We start from the raw sequence: 7,777 nt of genomic DNA, 5'->3' as shown, positions 1-7,777 counted from the left end.
TATCAAATATATTTTTCCTAAACAACCCTCCAGCAAATACGAAATATTTGGTTTTTTATTATGTTGCGTCAATTGCAATTTAGTAAAAAAATATTCCAAACATAAATATTGGGTAGATTTTAGAAAAGCATCCCCCGATTTCGAGGTTAATGGGTATGGATAGAAGAGGTCCTCCATATTAAGAAAATATACATATTGTTACGAATTCACTCTTGCTAGTTTACTTTGTTAGGTTCGTATCTCTGGATTGACAAATAAAATCAACACTGTTTAATTTAATTCAACAACTCTTTATTTCACAACTCGTCTACACTATAGCAGTTTACTCTTAGCACTGGTTGATTACGTTGGCGCTGCCACGGCTTATATAGCCACGCACTTCTCGCTGATGCCGACGTGTCCTTCTAGAATATCGCGTCTGGAAATTACCAGAACATACGGCTATAGCCACGCACTTCTCGCTGATGCCGACGTGTCCTTCTAGAATATCGCGTCTGGAAATTACCACAACATACGGCTATACGGCGCCAGACGCAAGCAGACAGTCGCGGCGCCAGACTCAGCAATTGTTTAACTAGACGAGCAGACAGTGTGGCGCCAGATGTCTACAACAAGACAAATGCTATTCCATATACCTACAGCTATTGTTCATAATCAGGGATGCATATAGTAATACAAATACAACTTAATACTACTTTTTGTAACAATATATAGTTGCCGCTGATTTGTGGTCTTTGAGATATTTGCATTAAAAGTTCAAAAATTCAACTATTTAAAATGCGTGTATCTACCATTTATAATGAATTTTACAGTTATATTTTTAACTTTTATATCCACTAACATGTCACTAATTCGTTTCTAACCATTTATTTTATATTAAATAGTGTATTTCATATTTTTGATCTGGAGGACCTCCTCTATCCGTACATACCCATTTTCTTGGATAAATTGATACGAAACTCTTTGATTCGAGAGAGCGCTGTCAAAGTCCACATTTTTTATAACATTTGCCAATGATGCCACTATGGAAGAAATGTGTTAGGGAATTTTTAGTAAATGTTTTGGGAGTTTGTAATTTCCACCCCACCGCTGAGGTATACAAAAGGCGCGTTACGTTAGTTAGTTTTGGGTGCTCGGTTCCCCTATAGGCCTATATCACCCATATAGGTACAAAATAAAATCACAACATTTATTAGTATTTACTATACTTTCTACTAGTATTACATTTATTTGTACTTATAATTTATAATTATAGTAATATTTACATCTACTACGCTACTCCAAACAACATATTAAATTGGATCTATTAAATATTACAATACTATTTACTAAATTACTGTTACAAAAGTAGTATTAAGTTATATTTGTATTACTATATGCATCCCTGATTATGAACAATAGCTGTGGGTATATGGAATAGCATTTGTCTTGTTGTAGACATCTGGCGCCACGGCTGTCTGCTCGTCGAAACAATAGACATCTGGCGCCGCACTGTCTGCTTGTCTAGGTAAACAATTGCTGAGTCTGGCGCCGCGACTGTCTGCTTGCGTCTGGCGCCGTATAGCCGTATGTTCTGGTAATTTCCAGACGCGATATTCTAGAAGGACACGTCGGCATCAGCGAGAAGTGCGTGGCTATATAAGCCGTGGCAGCGCCAACGTAATCAATCAGTGCTAAGAGTAAACTGCTATAGTGTAGACGAGTTGTGAAATAAAGAGTTGTTGAATTAAATTAAACAGTGTTGATTTTATTTGTCAATCCAGAGATACGAACCTAACAAAGTAAACTAGCAAGAGTAAATTCGTAACAATTGGTGTCAGAAGTGGGATTGTCAAATAATCCAAATTCAAGATGGTTAAATTCGGAGAATTGAGAATTCAGCAATTGAAAAAGGAACTGGAGGAGCGTAAATTGCCGATAAGCGGGCAAAAGGCGGATCTGCAGGCACGATTACGTGAAGCAATGGAAGCGGATGGAATTAATGTGGACGAGTTCGAATTTGATGGGCCAGAAACTTCTACAAAGGTAGAAGAAAAAGTAGAAGAACAACGAACATCATCAAGTGCAGACATGAACATGCTGTTAGTGGCTTTTAAGCAAATAATAGCTGAAAATATATCACAAATAACAGAAAATGCAGTGCAAACAGAAAAGCGTGTGGCACAGCAAATAGCCGAAAATGCAGAAAATGCAGTGCAGGCAGAAAATCGTCTGGCACAACAAATAACGCAAATAGCTGAAAATACATCACAGTTAGAGTCTCGCCTTACACAACAAATAACTGAAAATAATACACAGTTAGAAAAGCGTTTGGTACAACAGATTACAGAAAATAATACACAAGTGCAAGAGAAATTTTCAAAATTTGAAGACGAATTAAGCACAATAAAAAATGACGAAGAAAATTTAAGATCAGAATTTCTTCAACTGAGTAATCGTGTGCGAGAACTGCAACTACATGGCCCTGCACCATCAACAAATAATCAAAGATTGAGGGCACCCACATTCGATGGAAGTATTCCTTTTCAAATTTTCAAACTTCAGTTTGAAAAGACAGCAATGGCCAATAATTGGAATGCAGCGGACAAGGTGGCGTCCTTATTTGTATCATTGAAAGGACCTGCGGCAGAAATCCTTCAGACTATTCCAGACTGTGAACGGGACAACTATGAGGCATTGATGAGTGCGATAGAAAGACGATATGGTAGTGAGCACCGGAAACAAATATACCAGATCGAACTGCAAAATAGGGGTCAGAAGATGAACGAGTCATTACAAGAGTTCGCAACTGAAATCGAACGACTGGCTCATTTGGCAAATGCAGATGCACCTGTGGAATACATTGAGAGGGTAAAAATTCAATGCTTCATAAATGGAATTCGTGATGTGGACACCAAACGCGCCACATATGCATTGCCAAAAAGAACGTTTGCTGAAACGGTTTCGCACGCCCTCACACAGGAAACAGCTTCCCTACTAAGTAAACCAGCACTCAAAGTACAAAGGGTTGAAATGGAACAACCGGCGCTGATGGAAGAAATATTGAAGACTCTGAAGACAATTGCTGCACAGCGAGTAAATACAACAGGCAGATGTTTCAACTGTGGAAAAGCGGGTCACTTTGCCCGAAATTGCAAGATAAAAGTAAACCCATCAAAATGGAAACAACCAACAGAACACCGAAAGAGGATTCACCACAAAAATGCGGATGCATTATCACATCGCCCTTGTCCACTGGAATTTAAACATTGCTCCAAATCAGAAGGAAAAGAAGGTATAATCGACGTGCGATCACTGAATATAGAACCTGAAGATGATTGGACTCCTCACCGCATCAGAATTAATCAGCTGGAGGACCCTGATCTTGCAAAACTGATAATAGCCAAAGAAAATGGGGTACGACCACCAAAGGAACAAATAAGTAACGAGAGTCCAACGGCAAAAGCATATTGGGCCCAATGGAACAGCATAAACCTCGTTAATGGATACCTTCATCGTACCTGGGAAAGCGAAGATGGCAAACATTCTCGTCTGCTGTTCATAGTACCGAAGTCCATGATCCCAAAAGTATTGAAAGAATATCACAATGGACCTAGTGGAGGGCACCTTGGAATAACAAAAACTATAGAGAAGATTAAACAACGGTTCTACTGGATCGGTTGTCGAGATTCCATAGCAGAATGGATAAGTAATTGCGTAGAGTGCATGGCAGCTAAAGGTCCTAAAGCCAAAAGTCGCGGTAGGCTACAACAGTACAACGTGGGATCACCATTTGAACGAGTCGCAATGGATATTGCAGGTCCGTTCCCAACCAGTACGGCCGGAAACAAATATCTACTGGTTGTCATGGACTATTTCAGTAAATGGCCAGAAGTATATGCCTTACCAAACCAGGAAGCGAAGACAGTAGCCGAAGCGTTTGTAGAAAATTGGATAACAAGGTTCGGAGTGCCCGTCGAATTACACTCAGATCAAGGCAGGAATTTCGAATCTTCCATTTTCCAAGAAGTCTGTACATTATTGGGCATCCACAAGACACGGACAACAGCGTTACACCCACAATCAGATGGGATGGTAGAGAGATTCAACCGAACGCTCGAAGAACATCTGCGGAAAATCGTCGATAAAGATCAACGGAATTGGGACAAGTGCATCCAGATGTTCCTTCTGGCGTATCGTTCAGCGAAGCACGAGACAACTGGTTACACGCCAGCAAAGATTATTTTCGGATCTGATCTGCGACTCCCTGCTGATCTTAAGTTTGGAACGAATCCTACAGCTGTAAGAAATGATGGAGATTATTGTTCTGCCTTAAAGGAAGAAATGAATGAATTGCATCTAATGGTAAGACAGCATACGCATCTGATGAGCAATAAGATGAAGGACCGGTTCGATCAAGCGGCAAATTCAAGAGGTTTTGAAGAAGGTGATCTGGTCCTGTTGTACAATCCACTTCGAAAGAAAGGCTTGTCCCCGAAACTACAGACAGCCTGGGAAGGACTCTATATGGTGATGAAACGACTTAATGACGTGGTATACCGCATACAAAGAAATGGAAAAGCACGATGTAAAATGAAAGTAGTACATTTGGAGAGGCTCGCCCCATTTGGTTCAAGAGGATTTGTGCCTAATCGGGACGATTAGGCTTTAGTGGAGGGCAGTGTTACAAAAGTAGTATTAAGTTATATTTGTATTACTATATGCATCCCTGATTATGAACAATAGCTGTGGGTATATGGAATAGCATTTGTCTTGTTGTAGACATCTGGCGCCACGGCTGTCTGCTCGTCGAAACAATAGACATCTGGCGCCGCACTGTCTGCTTGTCTAGGTAAACAATTGCTGAGTCTGGCGCCGCGACTGTCTGCTTGCGTCTGGCGCCGTATAGCCGTATGTTCTGGTAATTTCCAGACGCGATATTCTAGAAGGACACGTCGGCATCAGCGAGAAGTGCGTGGCTATATAAGCCGTGGCAGCGCCAACGTAATCAATCAGTGCTAAGAGTAAACTGCTATAGTGTAGACGAGTTGTGAAATAAAGAGTTGTTGAATTAAATTAAACAGTGTTGATTTTATTTGTCAATCCAGAGATACGAACCTAACAAAGTAAACTAGCAAGAGTAAATTCGTAACATTACATTATATTTCGCAAGTATGATATATTTTTTATTATGCAATAAATTGCATCTAAAACAAGATCAAAATAGGCACAATTTATGAAAAAATATTTCTAAATTTCACTAAATAACTATATTTTTCTACTAATTAAAATTATTTACGAAACTGGATCCATCCTTCTCCTTGTTGGGGAAATTGAAAAACCGTCGCGCTCCTACGCAACCAACCACACACTTATTTTTAGTTCTCGGCATTTTCCTATAATACGTTAGGAAAACATAATATATTTATATACATGTATTTACGATGATTTTAATAATGATAATAATAAAAAAACACTATATTTTCACAACACAATTACTTATGTATTCCACAATGAAATAAAACGAACTGATTTTGTCAGTTATTTTTAATGGGATTTTGTCTGGCAGTTCATTGTTTTGCTTGTCACCTGATTCGTAGCCCATGAACTTTCAGTGTTGCCATACCAAACCGTGAGATCATGGGCTCTCTCAGAAAGCGAAGAGAGGAGTTTCGGATCAATTTATCCATGCCCATTTTAATCCAAAAATCGGGAGATGCTATTCTAAATCACAGCCTAAATATATATTAGCAAACCATGGAAGTTAGTAAGTCTATTATTACACGAGGCGACAAAAGTTGCTAATTCTCGGGCGATTCTCTTTTGCTGTCGCCCATTACCTTCACACGAGCAACTTGTGTTGCGCAACTCTGTTCGAGTTTTTTTCTCATTCTCTTTCTTTACCTTAACCCATTGTCTACTCTTTACTTTAACCCATTGTCGTTTCTTTTTCCTTATGGGTATTTGGGCCACTCTATCACATATATTAATCAGTTCTGACAATTAAGAAATACATTTTATATATAATTCAAAATGAAAACAAAGATTATATGACAGAATTTCACATACATATGTCACCCTTTTCACTATCGTCTGAATCAATTTGTATGGCTATCTCCATACATTTCACAATATCTTTAATTAATTCGATTTTTTCGTCATACTCCATTTTCTAAAATATTTAAATTATATTATGTATATTTGTATACATATTTGCAAATTACTTGCCAAAAGATGAAATTAAATTTTTTAAATATATTCAAAATATTAATTTCAAAAAATATACTCAAATGCAACTATGTACTACGAAAGAAAGAACACGAATGCCGAAAAACGTCGCAGCGAACTGCTACGAATAAGAACACAAAGCGAGTTGCTGAACACTGGAAACTCGGCGCGATTCTCCTCTCCTCTCCTCGACGCCAATAAACCAAGAGTTGCCGAAACAAAAGTTGCTGCGTGTAATAAGCGAGTAATTAAATACACCCAACTCGGTTTACACGGTTTCTTTCTGAACGGGTTTGAAGTTACACGATTGATGTACTGAACATATAACGACGACAGACGACAAACGACAAACGAGAGTACGAAAGTGATATGAAAACAAAACAACGCAGCTGTCCATTTTGCATGTACACAGTTTCGTTGTGGCCATACTAATACCTTGCACTTCAATGAAATTTTAATATTTTGTTCAAAGTTAAATTTTTTATGCAAAAAGTAAGTAAATAGGTATATATTTTTGTTTTAAATTATCAATTGTTATTACAAATGATATAATAGAGCTATTTTATGCTTTTATTTGTAAAATAACGTCAAGTTTGTAAGAGCTGTGAATAATTTTACATTTTACATATTAGTGGCATCACCACTCTTCCTCATCTCTCTTCTTCCATTCTACTGTCGTTCTACTGTCGTTGGCAAGTAGGAATTAGCGAGAATGACAACTGTCGGCCTACAGTCGTGTTTTCGTGTCGTCGTCAAAATAAGTGTCCATAAGAACGTGTGTAATATTTGACAGATGTCGTTTGTCGTCGTTATGTGTTCAGAGCATGAAATTTTTTTTTAATTTTTAATCTAATACAGTTTCAAAATCACTGTTTTGTAATTATGTTTGTTTTTACTACACTTAGCACCATTGCTGAAATGAACATACATACATGATGAACAATGACTGAGAAATGAATAGGCAAAATTACATTTTTTTTTAACTTTGAAAACGCTCTAGCGGCTAGAGTATTTAACCTAGGTGGATCAAATAAATTGCACCGGTTTGGTATTTTCTTTCAGGAAATGTATCATTCGCCCACCGGGGGCGTGGCAATAGACGAAAAAGAGGTTGTGAAAATATAGGTCACCATTTGGCGGCCATTTGCACAAAAATGGGAATCAAATAATAACGGTAACTATGTGATCCATGTAACCGCAGGTATGTACGTTAATTAGAGGTATAAATCACTGATAAGAATTGAACAGGTCAGTAGTTATCACAAAAACAAGGATAAGTAGAGTTTCCACCTTGTCCCCCCTTTTGGTCAGCAGTATGCCTGTGTGCCTTCGCTTGTAAAAAATGACAAACTTTCCAATGGAAATGTCAGATTGCACCTGGCAACACTTAGTGCTGCCTAAGACAGAAATATATATAGCTGCCCTCGTCGGGTGCTTTAATATGTGTATGTATACATGTCCCTTTATTTGATAACTCTTACCTACACATTTTGTTCGCGTGATATTTACAATGCTTCAATGGATATCTCCAGTGATGAAACCGACTTTAGTACATACAATGGTAGTCAAA

General features: G+C 38.1%; 1 protein-coding gene across 1 annotated transcript in view; it reads right to left on the bottom strand.

Moving 5' to 3' along the window:
- Positions 1 to 145: 145 nt before the first annotated feature.
- The window catches only part of LOC125780332 (uncharacterized), a 273,793-nt gene continuing 266,161 nt past the window's right edge, over positions 146 to 7,777 (bottom strand). Inside the window, exon 3 of the transcript XR_007423738.1 lies at positions 146 to 325. The gene's annotated coding sequence lies outside the window, so the exon portion shown is untranslated. The remainder of the gene's footprint in view (positions 326 to 7,777) is intronic.

Source organism: Bactrocera dorsalis, chromosome 1, assembly GCF_023373825.1.
Source record: "Bactrocera dorsalis isolate Fly_Bdor chromosome 1, ASM2337382v1, whole genome shotgun sequence".
In the NCBI taxonomy this organism is placed as follows: Eukaryota; Metazoa; Arthropoda; class Insecta; order Diptera; family Tephritidae; genus Bactrocera; species Bactrocera dorsalis.
This window is presented reverse-complemented; position numbering and strand designations above follow the sequence as displayed.